General features: G+C 39.3%; 2 protein-coding genes across 9 annotated transcripts in view; one reads left to right on the top strand and one right to left on the bottom strand.

Annotated features, from left to right (window-relative positions):
- Positions 1–13,062, bottom strand: part of LRRN3 (leucine rich repeat neuronal 3) — a 58,185-nt gene extending 45,123 nt beyond the window's left edge. The window contains exon 1 of the mRNA XM_042467990.1: positions 12,669–13,062. The gene's annotated coding sequence lies outside the window, so the exon portion shown is untranslated. The remainder of the gene's footprint in view (positions 1–12,668) is intronic.
- The window catches only part of IMMP2L (inner mitochondrial membrane peptidase subunit 2), a 594,331-nt gene that overhangs the window by 290,708 nt on the left and 284,341 nt on the right, over positions 1–19,282 (top strand). The window lies entirely within an intron of this gene.

Genomic DNA, 19,282 nt, shown 5'->3' with positions numbered 1-19,282 from the left:
TATGGGTTTTTCGGCTTGCGAAGTATTTCGGGTTACGAAAGCGGCAGCGGAACGAATTAATTTCGTAACCCGGGGTACCACTGTATCTATTTTTGCGGGATGGGAAGGGTTGCACAAAACATAATCCTTTCCAGATTGTGGATTTTAAAAAATGGAAATTGTGTGTATGTGTGTGTGTGCCTTCTTCAGATTTGATTGGACAGTCTATATAGAAATCCATTAACACCAAAGAGACCCTTTGGGGAAAAAATCTGTCCAGTTTCAGAATGGTAGCTGCAATGGCTAGGAAGTCATAATGAGTGGAACGCAACATGTATATGTGTTTCTGTTATTTTCTGTTTTACCTTAGTTGTTTATGTTAAAGACTGCTCCCTATTTCTTACAGGCTCACAAAACATACCAGGTTTCTGCTCCAGCTATATTGGCAGACAGACAGATGATAGATGGATAGGAGATTCATGACAATTTATTGGTGGAGGAGGTCTTTGTTGTTCCTGTACCTCCTGATTTCATATCCTAGCTATGATGGAAACGGGTTGACTTTTGGATGGATAAATATTGGTAAGCTACAGAGAGTTATTTAATATTGGTATATATACCGTAGGTAGACAGACAGATGATAGATGGGTAGAAGATTCAATTTAGTAGGAAGTCTTTGTTGTTTCTCTGCCTCCTGATTTCATATCGCAAATATGATGGAAAGGGACTTCTGGGTTGATAGATATTGGTAAGCTACAGAGAGTTATTTAATATTGGTAGACTACAAGTCTGAAGCTTCCATATACTCTCATCCAGCAAGCTGAAATGGAGTCTAAACCAAACTACATCAGAGGAGGGAACATGATATAAAGACCAGTGCTTGAAACATTATTTTTGAATCATAATTTGTTACTCACTACTGTTATTTTAAAGAGCTCATTAACATTAGTTAATGTTAATGATGCCACTGGCAATTGACAGTGGCGTGAAGCCCAAAAATAAGAATAATTCTCAGAGATCCATGTGAAAATCCTGTTGAATGGTTCTGCATGCTATTGTGGTTTGAGTTGTAATTGTTGTGTTTTATTTTAGTACAAATATTTCTTGATAATTCAGCGGTTCTCAACCTGTGGGTCACCATCCCTGTGGGGATTGAATGATCCTTTCACAGGGGTAGCCAAGACCATTGGAAAACACAAGTAGCAATGAAAATAATTTTATGGTTGGGGGTCACCACAACATGAGGAACTGTATTAAAGGATCGCGGCATTAGGAAAGTTGAGAACCACTGTGATAATTTAACTTTTTCAGAACTGTTTGTTGCTAATGGGGAAGGGGAAACCAAGATAGTTAAAAGATAGGATGGCTTTTGTTGTTTTTAAATGGATAGTCAAGAATTTCTAAATGTGGCTAATACAGATTGGAACCAAATAATCTTAAATATGGTAGAAGAAATAATGGCAGGGATCATTTAATCATTGTGATGGCCATGATGAAACTGTTTTTCTGTGGGTATGTCTTGTGTGGCTGGGGTTATGTTTAAGTTAAATAACCCAAGCATGACCAAAGAATGAGTGTCCATTCTTTGGAGAGGAAGTATGCAGCTTCTCCTCAACCCACATGGCTGAGTGATTTATCCTGAACATGTGGAGATCACTCATGGAAAAGGACAATGTTATTAAAAGACACCTGAGAAGTAAGAATTTATGTGTTTACAGCTGTGGTTAGTGAAACTGAATTGCTGCCATCAGTTATTTATTTACTTATTTATTTATCTTTATAATATAACCAAGCATCTGAAGAAGTAGACCAAGTCTACAAAATCTTATGCTATAACTTCTTTCACACAGTTAGTCTCAAAGGTACTACAACATCCCTTTGAATATGCTTTATAACATGGTTTGCAGTACTATTTTTGTTTTGGCCCATATTTGCATTTTTATTGCATATTTGTTCCACCTTTTCTCCAAGGCACTCAGGGACCCCATATGGCTCCCATAACCCTATAAAGTAGTGAGGGTTCAAAGAAGATGAATGGCCAATGGACACATGTAACTTCATGATCTAACCTATTAATCCTTTAGCCTAACTACTATACCACTTGGACTGTCATATTGTGATTGGCCGTTGTACATAAGTCTATAGTAGTACATTTTCTGCTTGTGATCGTAGGCCATTGCAAACTATATGTTCCCTAAGAAACATGAAGAAAGAAGTGTAAGAAAATGATTACATTCCATAGCTGCAAGCATGCTATTCATCCAAAAGAAAAGTTTCAAACAGCCCATGGTCAATGCATATTATAAATACATCAGGATGAAGCAATTTTAAAATATTCAGCCTTATAACACTTGGTGCTATACTAAACTGAAAGGATTTTCACAAAGTCCTCTTGAATATTTCTTTCTGTGAGGGAAAAGCAGGATCTCTTTTAAGAAAACAAACTGTCATCATCCCTCAGTAACAACAAGAGCAACAACATTTCAGACTGTCAATCAAAACTGACAACTACTGAGACAAATATCTCTCTCTGGGGGATTGTGTGGTGGGGGCAATAAAGAGATAGCAATGGAGATGCCCGGTATGACCTGTTACCCCCATTCCCTCTGACCTATGAGGACGAAGGTCTTAAATCTCTGCCAGTCAAAGTACATGTGGCATAGCCTGGAACCACACTTTAGTAAATGCTTTTCTTTATCTGTGGAAGATTTCTTGTCACTAAATAGCTAGGTTCAGAATGTCTTTCCTTAAGCAGACCATGCCAGCTAAAAAAACAACAAGACTGAATTAAAAGAACACTGAATATGGGTCCTTGCAGCAACAAAGGGTAGGGATTTAGGGAGAAAAGCTTGAATACTTTTGAAAATCTAGCTGTTATGGTAGAAAACTTAGTTCTTTTATATGAGTGAGGACAATTTTAAGCCTCAAGCACCTAGGACTAAATCTTGCTTTTTGCCCTGCCCCACTTGGTTGTGGAAAAGAGACATTTTTAAAAGATCCAGATGGCTTTGCAAGATCAGAATTTGATCTAGTTTTCTGTGGGACACAAATGGAGTAGTCACATGTTAAATTATATAAATCAAGTGATTTATTTTCCGTTTCCAAAAGATAATAGAATTGTTTGCTGAGTTTCTGCAACCTGTGAAGCAGATTTCCCCCCTTTTAGTTTGACTATTTGTATTGCACATCATAGTATGGTCATACTTTCCTGGGGATAATTCTTCACTGAAAACAATGAAATCTACTTCTGGGTAAGCAGTAATAATCCCAGCTGACTAATGAATAATTTCTGCCTTGCCTTTATTTTGTAGTATCTTGTATACAGTTGTCATTACAGAATAGACTACTAATGTACAATATATGCATGGACTCAAGCACACTTACACACAGTTTAACTGAATCAATAGTAATGTCAAGTAAATTTTGTTCAGGTTGTTTCTTTGTATCAGGAGGCAAGGCTCACAGGATCTCTCTTTGAATGACAGGGATGCTTATGTCATCTCCCATGCCCTCTTCCTTCTGAGTTTAGCTACTATCATCATTGTCATGGTGGTGGGGAATAGATTTTCCCAGCAACAGTACCTTGTTTGCTATCCTTTTTTTGTGTGCCTTCAAGTCATTTACGACTTATAGTAATGCTAAAGCAAGTCTATACAGGGTTTTCTTGGCAAGATTTGTTCAGAGGAGTTTTTGTCAGTGCCTCACTCTGAGGCTAAGAGAATGTGACTTGTCTAAGGCCAATCAATGAGTTTCCATGGCTGAGTAATGATTCAAATCATGGTCTCCAGAATCATAATCCAATGTTCAAACCACTACCCCACACTGACTCTGTCCTACTCTATTATTGTACTATTAGGTAAAGTGTTTGGGGATTCAGTGGTCTTTGTTGGTATTTCAATCCCATTCAGTTTGTAAAAGAGCTGCTCCAGGTATACATGATAAATGCTAGAACTGATTAATTGATAAGCTTGATCACCACTGCCTGTATTTTGGGATTATTCTTGGGAGAGTGGTAATGAGGACTGCCATGATGTAGCTTGGCACACTACAGTTGCCATGTGTGTGGTTACATAGTAATTTCTTTACTTATATCATGCAGTAATTTTTCATTTATCCTTTGGCCTTTGAATTTGATAAAGATTCTGTACTGCACCTTAGCAATGAATTTCTGGTAAGCATCCTGGTTCTGAAGATGAAATGCAGATTTTCCTAAGTGGGTGGCTAGTTCTTTTTATTATTTCTCTCTCACACATTTTTAGTGGTTTGGGAACTTGCTGTGATTATTCAGCATTGAGGACACATTGCTTATCTGTGGGGAAGGCACCTCTCTGCTTAATTCATTCATGTCTTCCCGGGATTAACTCTCTCTCTCTCTCTTTATCTAGAGTGAATGGTAGAATCTTCTTGCCCTTCCCTTTAGACTCAGGCAAAAACAAACTGCTGTGCCCTGTCCTTGCTTGTTCTTTTGCACTGATACTTTTGCTATCCTGACCATACTCTGATGCTTCTTGACCACACATGTCCTGATTTTCATTTGTGAAATGTTGGAGGCTATGGAGCTGCAGTGGATGACTGAAGTGATTCTTCTCTCTGTTACATAACAAAATATTTTCATTTGTTCTGTACTATCTTTTAGTCTTTCTCATTGGTGGGTTGGAGCTGCTCTTAGTCTTGAAGTTGGTTCTAACAGTGTCCTGTTACCTATCTGCTTATATGAAGAGCACCAGGGAATTATTTCAGCTTATTCCCCCCCCCCCTCCTGCTTTCTTAACACTGCCTACACTGTTGTGGCTTTCAATTCTAAGTGCAGTCGTGAATCAATTCCCATTGGATAGTTTTGGTAGCTGCTCATATGTAAGTTGCATGCTGTGAATCTCTAATTTATTCTGCAAACCGTCACAAAACATTTCCAGGCCTCTAGATACAGCACAGTGCAAACAACTCACCACACACACACACACACACACACACAACCACACAACACAGGTAGCCAGATATCCCGGGAATCTGCTCCATAGCTGAACTTAAAACTGATAATTCAACCTTTTTTCTCCCTCATACAAAATGTTTTGTAGATTATAATGTATTTTCTTGCACAGCAGTTATTCACAAAACAAGAACCCTTCTGGAAAAGACTCCTGGGATAATGCAAGTAAATAGTAGGCATTTTGAAAGGTTTTCTCCCCCATAGCATTTTTTCCAACCATTTCAGTGTTTAAATAGAGATTTTTAACCAGCAAGGAATACTGGTAAGTGGTTCCTTTTTTAGCTTAACATGATTGTAACATCCACAGATATGTTATTCAGAGCTGTTACTCAGCTTGATCTAAATACTGGGGAGGATTTTTTTTCTCCAGAGGCAAATTTGTAAAAGTCAGTCAACCTTTGCCAAAAAAGAATTTAGCTGATAACTTTTCTGTAGATAACAACTGTTGCTGATAACATAGGATACCCAGAATGTGGACTCACTATATTTTTGGAATTCAGTTTTTCTTCTCACAAACACTACCACAGTTATAGTATTTGATAAGCAACATCCAGGTCAAGAAGTCTTTGGACCACTTCAGATGCTCAGTGGTCCTGTACTCTACAAATGTGTAAACATGTGGGATCTCTTGTGAATTTGCAGCATGGTGAGCCCCATATGGGAGGCATTGATTGTGTAAATGGGTACTTCCCTTGGAGGCATGTACTCTCATTTCTATGATTTGCACTGTTATACTAGCCTTTTATCTTTCTTTCAAACATTGCGAATACTTATAAAGAATACAAGCTGATGTACTGTTGCATCAGGAAGTGTAGTATAAAAGTTTCTCAGATGGAACTTCCTTCTCATCTCCCTTCAGGACTCAACATTTAGCTGCTAAAGGTAAAGGTTTCCCTTTTGACATGATTGTCAAGTTGTGTTCGACTGTATGGGGCGGTGATCATCTCCATTACTAAGCTGAAGGGGCCAACATTGTCAAAGATGACTCTGTGATCATGTGGCCAGCATAACTGCATGGAACGCTGTTACCTTCCCACCAATGGTACCTATTTATCTACTTGAATTTTTGCATGCTTTTAAACTGCTAGGTTGGCAGAAGCTGGGACTAGTGATGGGAGCTCACTCTGTCATGTGACACCTGGGTCTTGAACTGCCGACCTTGAGATCATCACAATCAATGTCTTAAACACTAAGCCATGTAGAGTATAGCTGCTATAACCCCCAGTTCATACCTATTTAGTGAGTTATGGGGTAGGGCAGAGAAACGTCTGGCTATGACTCTAGATACAGAAAGATGAAATCATCTTCCAAGATCTACTGGAGTCCTCTAAAGGTCTTAGCAGATGATGTCATTGTTCTGCATCTGATTATGGGGGCATAGCCAGGTGCTTCTCTACCCCACACCCCACCACACATCCCACCAGCCACTGCATGATTGTGGATTGGGTGCAATAATAAATAATAAAATATTTATTTGTATCCTGCCTCTCTCTTTTGAGGATCGAGGTGGGTAAGAGTAGCAGCTACATGGTGAATCTTGCATGGGGCTTTGGTCACTGTGGGGGGTGAAAGAGAATTCTGACCTCCACAGTGATCAAAAGAGAAGGCTAAAGTTGGATTTAGGATCTTAACTTCTCCAACCTATTCCTGCCAGGTTGCAAGCCTGTTGGTGACATCACTGCACAGAAGCCACTGACCATCTAAACTGAGTCTTACACCTTGTTCAAAATGACATTTTAAACTTAGTAGCTCATGGTTGCTTCTTCATTTCACAGCTCATTCCAAAAGGTGTATACTTCTGTGCAATCAGTCATGCATTTTATCTTTTAGTGATCAGAGTAAGTTCAGGCTATCCAAATATAATGAGAGATAACATGCTGCTGTTGGAATGATATGACTTATACCCTTAATTGTTGTCATTTTGGAAGAAGTTATGGTAGCTTATGCCTCATGCTAGGTATGTATTTGCCGTTAGCGCTCTTTTGTAACATTAAGGGCCTTGATTCAAAGGTTAAAAAAAAGCTCAACATCTACTATGAACTGAATTGGGAGTCTGAGAAAAATACTGCACTGCGTTCTCAGAACGTTCTGAGAACCTGATGGGAACGGAACACATTTGAGTATACCGCACGTATGTGTTCCCATTGGGTTCCCAGAATGTTCCAAATGTGTTCCAGGAGGGGACGGATCTGATGTGTTCCCAGCTAGCTGTAACGTTCTGAGAGATCAAGTTTGGTGTAGTGATTTGAGTGTTGGACTATGACTCTAGAGATCAGGGTTTAATTTTCCATTTAGCCTTGGAAACCCACTGGGTGACCTTGGGCGAGTCTTACACGTATCCCCAGAAAAACCCATGACATAAGCCAGATATGACTTGAAGGCACACAACAACAACAACAGCAACAACATAGTTTGTTGTGGGTTTTTCTGGGCTATGTGGCCGTGTTCTATGTAATGTTTCACCTTCATCTATGGCTGGCATTTTCAGAGGGTAGTGGCATGGGAGTCTGTGGAGTATATATACTTGTGTAACCCTTGGTATACCACACACACTTCCATGCCACCACTTTCTGAAGATGCCAGCCAAGATGCAGGTGAAACATCAAGAATAAATTCTTCCAGAACGCGGCCACATAGCCTGGAAATCCCACCAAAAAAAATGGACGCTGGCTGTGAAAGTCTTTGACTCCACAAATGATGACCATGTAGATAAATCTTGGGATCACACAGGAATGTGGCTATATTTGAACCTTTCTGACATCTGCTTTTTGGTGAGCAGGTGTTGTCTTTTAAAGGGTGATTATTGAATCCAGTGAGCTTCCCAACTGATGTTATATAGCCCAGACTTAGATTTATCGCCTTCAAGCAAGACTGTAGTTTCTATGCTGGTAGTGAAACACTACCATATGAAATATGAGGTGGCAATAAGAAAGTGAGCCTTGTTATTGGTGGCCCCCACCTGTGGATCATTCCCCAAAAGTCTATTTGAAGCCAGCAGTAACATTGGTCCAAAACACACTGCAGAAATAATCCAGTTTGAGACAGCTTTAACTGCCCTGGCTCAATGCTAGGGAATTCTGGGAACTTTTTGTGAGATATTTAGCCTTCTACATGAGAGAGCGGTGGTCCCACAATAAACTGTAATTCCCAGAGTTTGCTAGCACCGAGCCAGGGACATTAAAGAGGTCTCAAAATGGATTATTTCTGTAGTGTGTTTTGGACCATTGTTCTGACACCAAGCAAAGATCTTTCTCTTCACTCATCCTTTTGCCCTTTTTAACTATGTAAATTTATTTTAAGGCTGATATTGAATATTACTTTAGTTGTAATTACATTTAATTGCTTTTTTAAACCCTGATTACTATCATTTTAGCCTCCCTTTACACAATCATGATTTTTCCGGCTTGTGTTTTTTGTTTAATTTGTTATTTTATTGTACTATTTGAGTTATGTTTAATTTTTCTTGATTAAAATTTTACAAGTTGCCCAAGAGAACAGGGGAATTACTGAGCCAAGGTTGTAAGTCAATAAACACCAGACTATCCAGGTCATGAATAGCTGAAGCTTCAAGTAGGTGGAGCATAAAACCATTGCTTACTTTATTTTGGAGTTGGAAGACATGTTAGTGAGCATGTGGCTAGGAACTTTCCTGAAAGGAAAAAGGAGAAAGGAAAAAGAAACTAACCTAAATGTTTCTAATATGGGACTGGTAAATTTTGAGGAGGCAATGTAAGTAATTCTGGAGACTACACAGGAACACATTGGCTATATTAGGATTGTTTCTTTGCTCTTGAAGATTAGAGGAATACCCTGTGTAATCAAAGAAAAATGACCACTTTTCTGTTTAGAAATGTGTAAGCTACAAACAACAATTTAGATTTGGTTTTCTCCTTTATCAAGATTACAAAAAGCAGTACTAATCTTTAAATTTAAAGATGCTTAATGACATTTTAACTGATGTGAGCCAACACTGTCTCTTCTCATATTACAAATGAATACCCTTCCCTTGTATAGTAACACTTTCAATGGTTTACTGTAATTTCCTCTCATGTATGGTGATATGTTTCTGCATTAGCTGTAGAATAAAAGAAGTTGCCATCTCCATTGCTAATCCAAGTAGTAGTACTATTATTACTGAGAGCCAGCATGGTGTAGTGATTGAGTGTTAGACTATGACTCCAGGGTTAATCACCACTCAGTCGTGGAAACCCATTGTATGACCTTGGTCAAGTCACACTCTCTCAGCCTCAAAGGAAGGCAAAAGTGTAGGCAAAGCCTCTTTGAACAAATCTTGCCAAGACAGCCCCATGAAAGGTTCATCTTAGGATCACCATAAGTTGGAAACCACTTGAAGGCACAGAACAACAACAGCACAATTACTATTACCAACTTCCCCTCCCCAACCCATTTAAATCTCTCCATCATCTCTCTCTCTCTCTCCTCTATTCTCCCTTCCCATCCATGCACCCATATGTGCATCAAACCATGCGAGACTGGTTTAGGTTGTAACAACATTATTGTCACATGTGAGAAATTTACACCTTGGACTCAAAGCTAAGACAGGTTGTCACTCTTAGATCCCTTTGTGTTTGTTTTGCATGTCCAGAATGTGTCATTAAACAAAGGGCCCACAAATCGTTGGCCAACACTTAAATTACAATTACCTAAAATTAGTTCATATCATGCCAGAAATCATATTTTCTTCAAGTACTAGGGAATATAATTTTATTCTTTACTATTCACCTGCCTCATCTTATTCTCTTACATCAGTTAGCCCCCAAAGCTAGCTATTTCATTGAATCAGTAAGAGCACACTATGTCAAAAAGTTGCAGCATCCTTTTTAGAAGTGACTGCAGATGTTTAACATTACATACTAGTGAGTAACTGCTTTGGGGAAAGGATGTAGAACAGTAATGGACACCAGTTATTCAGGTTCGGTGACTGAGTTCCATTTAGATTCTGAAAAATGCATGGTTTGTTGGGTTGGAAGTAATGTTCTGTTTTATCCCTTTGTCTCCCCCTCCCAGCATGGTTTTGCAATGATACTCAATGATTTCTCTTGCTTCAGTTATTATTTCTAATAAAAATACCTCTGCTCTCCCCAAAACAAGCTCCAACATCTTTTTTTTTTTGGTTATTCTTTCAAGTCAGTTTTTTGGCATGGTTGTCACGCAACTAATGTTGCATTAGTTTCTCATAAGATGGAATTAATGAGTAATGAATAATGAGTGTGTTTGTACAAGCTGCATTTAAAGCCAAAGAAATTGCAGGCAAACTGGAGGCTCTGTTAAATATAAGCACATGTTCCTGCTTATTCCATATGCCCTTATACTACTACAAAATGTAATGCCCCTGGAAAACAGGCTTGAAGACAAATCATCATCCTTTTAAGAATATTTTCTCACATTATCACGGCAGATTTTACAGTGTGTTCTTCAAAAGACATGAGCACCTGTAACATTTGGTTATGCCCATGGCTTGCAACTAGCTTGCTTGTTCTTTGGACACGCATAGGTGTGACTGCTTGCTCTTTCTAAAGGGTTGATATGTGCAAAAGCTGCATTTTGAAAAGCTCTCTGGCATGCCTTCACAGCATTTGTTCATTATACATGAAGTAAAAATGTACCATAATGTAACAGGGGACTGAAAGTTACCAAAGACAGCTTGAAATGTTATCGATCATGCAAAAATAAGTCACAGAAATCCTTAATATGCATTGATATGTGAATGAACCCCCCCCACTTGATCCTGTTTTCATGTAAGCAGTGCACTAAATACATCACCAAAAATGCAGTATGATTTATTTCATTACTGCAGTGTAAGATATTTGCATGAGCTGAAAGCAGAAGGATGCAGTGCTCCTTGACAGAACTAAAATGTGTCATAGAAGATAGATTTAGTGCAATGGTTATTTAAAACCGTATGATAAATAAGTCCTGGGCTTTCTGTAAAACAAAAACAACACACAAGGAAAAGGATTTTTTCGCCTTTTCTGAAGAATGACAAGCAAGCCTGCTAATAAGAGTAGCTTGAGCTTCACTGGCTTTCCTCATGGAATCTGAAGAGGAAAGGTTGCCTTAAACTCCTTCATTATCTAAGGGAAAATTAAATGTAGCAGCATATTACAGGAGCTGCTTTATTGGTATCATTTACAAAGGTCAACAGAATTTTAATTGACTTCTTGCCAAGCATATATTGCTAAGCTCCCCCACTTCCTGACATATTTTGGAGAAAGTGGCAGGTATGAGGAAGATGACTTGCCTTCCCTCCCTCTCCATCTCTGTGTGCATGTGCGTGTGTATGTGTATTTTATTTTTCTTGCACTGTGTACTGCAGAACCAGATTAACTTTCAGGTTGGAGTTGTCCAGGAAAATAACTGCTTTGACAACTGGGAGTGGGGAAGGAGGGACGATCTCCTCCAGTGTTTCATGTGGAGAGGGAAAGAGAGAAAAGATCCATTTGTGGGGGCGTGTTGGTTGCTTTCCCACAAACTGACTACTACCACCTCTAAAGAAACATTATTTTCTTCCCCTTTTTCAAATTAAAAAACAAAACAAAACAGTTTTTCATAACATTCAGCTGCTGTAGTTTATTCTCCCTTTCCATGTTTCTGAACTGATAACCTCTTAATCTAGCTGACATTAATGGTAGAAGGACGTCTCTTCTTTTGTACTTAGAGGATAACATTTTAATGTTAAAGGGTAGAACAAGGTTTGGCTTAGATTGGATGTATTCCACCCTCCTTGTCCCTGCTCCCACATACACACTCATGCACACAGACACACATAAGCATTCCCGAGAAGCCTCTACTTCGTACTTTATTTTCTGAGCCTGCTGTTTTGACAATTCCAAATCAAAGCCGTGGTCAAAGCTGGACACAACTAGTGAAAACCAATTGCCCCTCCCTGCTCCAAGCAAATACTTCTGAGGTTTTCTATGGGAAGGGGTTTGACAGCAATAAGCCCACAGCTTTCTCAGCTGGAAAATGCACTTAGAGGCGTCATGTTGTGATTGCTTTAATTACCATAGAAGATTAAAAGTCTTTTGCTTAATGCTGTCCTTTCTACCTTGCATGTCTCAGTTCCAGTTGCATTAGTAATCAGACATTCATCCTGGCCTTTCTGAGTGTCAGAGCGCTCTTGCTCTCTCCCTGTATGTGAAGGAGAGACTGAGCATCAGAGGGGGGAAAGGGAGGGCGGGAGTCATTTGCTACAATCCTTAAAATGTAGTCTGGCAGAAATTCAATAACTGTTTGTGATATTCTCATTCAGCTTTCGTGCTCAGTGGCTTTTGGGTCCCAGAGTGACATACAGTGGCATTTGCTGTAATCCAGCTATTGGAAGGGGGTTAAAAAGGCTGTCCAGTATCGCATGTAATTGGTTTCCAAAGACAGAGAAAGTGCACTGTTCCCTTTTGCACTGAAGACACTGAGCATCAGATTATTCAGACCTTTGGCTTAGTGAAGCACCCATGTGAGAGTCCGGGGGGGGGGGGGATTAGATTAATGAGGATTCAGTGGAGGTGGTTGGTGGCTTAGAGCACACAGGGCTCTCTTTGTAATTCTCTCTGAATGAGTATAATATGGAGAAGGTGGAGGGATACAACTCAGTCAGAATTTATTTTTAACCTCAAAAAAAGCAAAAGAAAGCACAAGATCGTCGACAACACAAAGCACAACTTAGAATAATCAAGACACTTACCCTACAAGAGTAGTTTTCATCCTGGAAGGCTCCAGCATATTGGGATCCCTTAGTTCAGGTAGCCGCATCGTGATGCCAATGCTAGTGATCCGACTTGATGCATGCACTGATAGTGTACGTTATGGTTGTCTCTATAGATCCTGAAATAGGAGGGAATCTCTGAGCAGCAGCAAGCTGAGATCCTTTACTTTTTTTTTCTTCCAGAGCTCTTGTCTGAGGCTGTCAGAAGCTCACAATCCAATGGAGGAGGGCAGAGAAAGAGAGGAGGGAGAGGGAGAGCGAGTGAAAGAGCAAGAGGGATGCCTGCTAGCTTTTCTTCTTCTTTCTCCTTGTTTCCATGGTGGTTAGTGGTGCATCCTTCACCCGATCAGTTGTCACACTGACATGGTGCTGCCTGTTCAGCGGTCATTAATAACTGAACACCCTCCACTCCCCAGAGAGGAGCCAATCGCTTTGGAGTGCCAAGATGTAGCACTCGCAGCTGCTCCAGTCTGGTTGGTTGAGACAACCTGTCTGTTAGATGACATTGCTCTTAGGGTGCAAATAAACAGGGTGACCCTTTCTGTGCTTCTTGGCATTCCTTCCCAATCTGTGGAAGGGAAGGGGCATGATTTGCCTACCTTGCAAAGCACTGAAGTATGTTTAATGTATAGGGTGTAGAAGCACGGGGACGATATTTGAAACAAGTGCTCACTAACAAAAAAAAAAGATCTCTCTTTTTTTACAGCTTTGTGCTAAATACCATTCTATTGGTATTTTGCTGTGTGCTTTCCCTTTTCATAAATATGTTTTGCATCACAGTGAATGAGTTGATGGAGAGACAAATCCACTTATTTCTGAATATAAAAGATGAAGTCATTAAACAAAACATCAGTAAACAAACATACAGGGGAAAGGAAAGCCTCCTTCCCGTTCCTTGGATTAGTATATTTGTATGCCTCTATTTGAGGAGGAAGGTATGTTTTCTTTCATACTTTTCTTGATTTCTAGAGAAACAAGGATAGTTTGAAATAAATACAATTATGAGTGTGTTCGAAAAGGCATTCTTAGCACAAAGTATAACCCACACAGTATGCATTGTTTTAAATCTAAAAATATATTTATACATTCATTAAAAATGTTGATGCCATTTACAGAGAATACAAGCCTATTTGTGATCAACTGGTCAAACAGTGAACAAATGATTGGATTTACTGTACACATTTACCATAAAGCTGCTTTCAGGACGCTACCCTCTAGTGGAATAAAATGAAACTTAATTGTCATTTATTTTCTTCAGCATATCTTTGAGCATCATATGCAATAACAAAAGCAGAAACAATAACTTTTCTACAAATGATTAATATTACAGTGCTGCAAGAAGTTCCTTGTTTCTTTGTGAGATGAGTACAATATATATTGAGGAGGCATATACCTGTTCTTAAAAAGAACGATTCAAAAATACTAAAATGGCAGTCAGGTGCCAACAGCTGCATCACTATACTGTTTTGCTGCATGTTTGTTTATTGCATTGCTTTACTGAGAATATTTAAGATAATGGTGCCAACATCTAGGCTTGAATTCTATTCCCCACAGAACCAGTGAACCTTTGTGTTCACTCATCAGTCAGTAATGCAGTAGGTCTAGACTTGTTGGGTTTAACTAATAGGATTCCAGTTGTAGGTCTTGTTTGCACTGGCCAGGGGCAGCCCGGAATATCCTGGCCTTGGAGATGCCCCTAGCCCTCCCCCCTTGTAAATGCCTTCCATTCTGATGCTGAGGGGCTGATTGCATGCGTGTCCTGCTGAGCCACTTGGCACAACTGCCACCAGTTGCTTCGTTCTTAGATCAGAACGAAGCGCCCAGGGATGATCACATGATTGGAAGTCTCATTCTGATATCAGAGTGAGTGACTGGTGGCAATGGTGGATGCACTGGGTGGTTCAGTGGGACTTGTTTCAAACAGTCATCCGGTGTTGGAACAACAGGGTCTGGATTTTCTGGGACTATCCAGAGGAACTAGTAATAAAATGTGTTTTAAGAGGGATATACTGTACCCCAGTTCTGGTGCTGAATACTAGATGTTGTCCAATCTGCTCACTCCAGAACAGGAGTTTGGGCCATGCATAATCTGGTCTTCTGGCTGAGAGGAAAGAGGGAAGGAAATTTTATTTGGCCCATCCAGACAGGGCTGTAGTTTGCTTATTAAAATTGTTAATTTGAGAGATGCTAAATTAAGACATTAAAAAAAAGTAAAGGTAAAGGTTTCCCCTTTGACAAGATTATGTTGTCATGTCCAACTGTAGGGGGTGGTGTTCAACTGTTACTAAGCCGAAGGATCTGGCATTGTCAAAGATGATTCTGTGGGTCATGTGGCCAGCATGACTGCACAAAAATGCTGTTATTTCCCCATCAAAGTAGTACCTATTTATCTACTTGCACTTTTATATGCTTTCGAACTGCTAGGTTGGCAGAAGCTGGGACTAATGACGGGAGCTCACTCTATCACGCGGCGCTTGGGTCTTGAACGGCCAATCTGCTGACCTTGCAATTGTCGGAGTTAACATCTTAACTGCTGAGCCCACCATGCCCCTAATTAATTAAGACATTACATTTTGTTTCATGTAAAGAAGTGTCTTAATCTTTAGTTCTGTCTCAATAATATTAAATATAGAACCGCACATCTTATTTTTTTTAATTCTGTCACTCTTAGGATTGCAGCAGAACAGTGCTAAACATGTTTACTTGGAAGCAAGTCCCACAGTGGTCAGTGGCAGTACAATTGGCCCTTCTTATCCATGGATTTTTTATCCATGGATTCAAGCATCAACGGCCTGAAAATACTAAAAAAAAGTATAAATTCCAAAGAGCAAACCTTGATTTTCCATTTTATATTGGAGACACAATTTTCCTTTTCTATATATTTAATGAGACTTGATAACCCATGGATTTTGTTATCCATAGGGGGTCCTGGAACCAATCCTCAGCGGATAGCAAGGACCCACTGTATAGGACTGCAACATTTAACAGGCTCCTTGTGGCCAGTGTGGATAGTGGATAGTTTTTCCTTCCCTTTCAGGAAAGAGAAGGAGGCTTGAGATACAGTGAATCCTTAGCCACCCCACCAACCCTTTCAAACTGTCTCATCTGGTCCCCTGATCACTATATATATATATATGAGGTTTTCTGTGGGTTGATGTGGAGGTGGGGACTCCAGCAGTTTAGAAGTCATTTTGTGTCCACTAGTGGAACAGGACCCAGCCTACATAATGATTTCTCCCCAGAACTCATTTAAAATTAGGAGTGTATGATGGCAGCTAGTGGCTCTAGGGTCATTCACAAATCAACTCTTGAGTTTTAGTCCAAATTTAAAGCATCTATTCCAATTTGTTAAATAGTCCCTGCTTGACAGAATCACTTTAGTTTGGTATTTCAAGGATATAGAGGAGTCTGGGAATAGACTTGAGGAGTAAACTACTTCAGTAATTTGCTTGTGAGGTTCTTCTATCTTTTACAATATGAAATAGGAAGCATCTGCATAGTTGAATCTCCTTTGTTTGGTTTTGCCCTGAAGTTCCATCTTCCACTTGTCTTGCCTGAGGGAGAGTGGGGCTGTTCCCCAGCCCTGGGACAGTATGGAGTTTATCACACTAGCAAGATTCCATGGAAAAACAGGAGTTAAATGAGATCTAAAGCAAAGGAAACCCGGAAATGCCCAAAGTTTATTACGCGACGTTGCAATTAACGTGAAATAACGTGAAGTTAATCTGAATGCAAAGCAGAGAAAACCAGCAGCTTTTTCTTGTGGAACAATCTGAAAATAAAAAAGCTGCCATTTTTCTCTGCTTTGCATTCGGATTAACTTCACATTATTTTACTTGAGCAGTCCCTAGTGTGACAAACTCCTTGAATTTGCAAGTTTTGTTTAAATTCGAATGTACATTAAATCGTGTTTAACTCCCATTTTCTGGTGGAATCTTGCTAGTGTGATAAAGCTCTATGAGTAGAATTCTTAGCTTATGGGCCCATAGCTAAGGGTGCTGGAAGCCACCAACTAAAGGACTGTAATGCTGTCTCTGGTGTAGACCATCTGCTGCACTGATTTACAGCCAACTAAGCTTATCTTATAGCAGTGATGTGTGTCCATTTTCAGTACCAAATGAAGTATTAGGGCAATTGGAATGGAATTGGAACTGAAATTGGAATTGCAGCCAGCTCCAGCTCAGAACATAGTCCTGATGCATTTGAATAAAGATTATAGCTTTGCATGCTCAAGAGAGATTGTTATTTGAAGTGAGTGGGAACTGTACAGGCAGGAACGCTTCATGTGTACATTGTATCATGGGCTCTGCTTCAGAACATCTCAGTTATGCGCAGGCAATATTTGCTATATCATACTAACTTTACACCTGTGTGTACTAGTCTCCAAAGTGAGATTAACTGTGTGAAATCCATGGAGAAGGGGGAATCTGACAAAGTAATTTGATATATGAAATTCAGGTTATAGGCATACCTCGCTAATGTAGTAGGTTAGGTTCCAGACCACTACCGTAAAGTGAATGTCACCTTAAATTGAACCACAGCCATTTTTTCACTTTCCATTACATATAAAAACATTAAAATATCACCATTTAAATGTTCAATAGAACCAGAGTTTAACAAAATGCAAAAGTAAAAATACTAATTAAAACAATTCCACAATATGACACCGAGACCTGAAGTGCCCAAATGCTGTAAATGGACTGAGTAAGCGTAACAAAATGGTGCTAAACTGTTTAATATTAGCAAAATTCTCTAAACTGAAGCGTCTCAAAACAAGTTAAATCTCTATACTGTTATTAAAAAACTACATAAGTGTTTTGTTTTGGTTGATTGTCCCAGATTGTATAATTATAGAGGTAAATAACTGAACCAATTTAAATCTATAAGGGGAATCAGGCATTAGACCTCAGCGGTTATATTTTAAAGCTTTGTGAGAGTTGCAGATACAAGCGGCAACACTGTTCGAGAGGAATTTAAATAGTATCCTTTATTCATAGCAGATAAATATTTTAATTTTCATTAGGAATATTTTCAAGGATGCTTTAAATATGTTTCAAAATGCTTGCAAAGCAAATCATCTTTATAACTGGGACAATTATGATGATTAAGGTTCATTAAAGATTCTTTTTTCCTGCTGATTTTGCCATGATGATTTGTAGTGTTAAAATATTACAATATTCTATTAAACTAGGTTTTCTGTATAAATTTGTAGATTTGAACTTTTTTTTACATAGGGCCTTTTCACACTACACAGTTACAGCTCTATGATTCCACTTTAACTGTCATGGCTGCAATCTGTGCCACCTTGGAGTTTGTAGTTTGGTGAGGCAATAGAACTCTTTGGCTGGGAATTCTAAAAGTGTCAAAACTACAAATCCTATGATTCCATAGGATGTTGCATGGCAGATAAAGTGGAAACATTGTGCTGTACCTATGTAGTATGAAAGGGCCTGTAGATTTCTTCTAGTTGATCTGCTGAGTAAATTCTTTGGAGGGCATCAAACTTTCTCTCTGCTTTGTCAAATGCAAGGGAGTTGGACAACAGGCTAAATTAGTGACACTGTTTTAATTATTTATTTCATTTATATGTTGCCTTTCTCCCTGGAGGGACACAAGGCGGTATTTAAAATGGCAACTGTTATTGTGGCAAAGGTCAAAACAAATAGGGGGTCAGACAGACAACACCAAGCCAAGTAATACTCCCTCCAACTTGTCTCAGCCTGGTTTGGCTGATCCCCTAGTTGTTTTGAAATCTGATATGTATACTGTACTGCTTTCCTAACTGGATGGGGTTAGAAATTTAAATAAACTGGATTATGTTTGCTTCAGAACATCCATAGATGATTTCTTTGAGATAAAGCTATTGGCAGGAAATATACACAGAGAAATTTTTACACTGACCCCTGCCATTCTTGGTAACAAGATCATTGTAATTATTCACTTTGCATGCTGTTTATCCTCCAAGGAACACACAGGAGCATGCATCAGATCATCCAGTTTTATACTCACAACAATTATGTGACAATGGACCCAAACAGACAGTCCAAAATAAAGCTGCTTCGAGTCACTTTGGAGGTATTCTGTTTGAATGAGATATATACATCTTAAGAGGCCTGAAGCTGCCCCAAAGCAGCGCTCCAGTCCTTAGGAGTGGAGCGTGGCTTTGGTGTGGCTTCTGCCTCTTAGGACGCATGCATAATTTAAACAGCATACCTCCAAAGTGACCTGAAGCAGCTTTATTTTGGTCTGACTTGACAGGCCCAGAGTCAGGTTAGATTGGAAGGGTGATTTGCCTAGAGTAATCCAATAATCTTTGGGGTTTAGAGAAGGTTTTAATCTGATTCTCCTTGAAAGTCGCACACTCTTTTTGCTATGTAATCCAAGGAACTGCTCAAATATATAGATTTCCATGTTTAAAGAATCTTTCAGGTGCTATTTCTTCAATAATGGAATTTTCCCCCACACCCAATTGATTCTGTGATATAAAGTAGAGTATATGATTTATCTCTCTCTCTCTCTCTCTCTCTCTCTCTCTCTCTCTGTGTGTGTGTGTGTGTTTCTTCAAAATTCCCACTGGGCAGCCCCAAACCCTT

The sequence above is a fragment of the Sceloporus undulatus genome, chromosome 5, assembly GCF_019175285.1.
Source record: "Sceloporus undulatus isolate JIND9_A2432 ecotype Alabama chromosome 5, SceUnd_v1.1, whole genome shotgun sequence".
Lineage (NCBI taxonomy): Eukaryota > Metazoa > Chordata > Lepidosauria > Squamata > Phrynosomatidae > Sceloporus > Sceloporus undulatus.
This window is presented reverse-complemented; position numbering and strand designations above follow the sequence as displayed.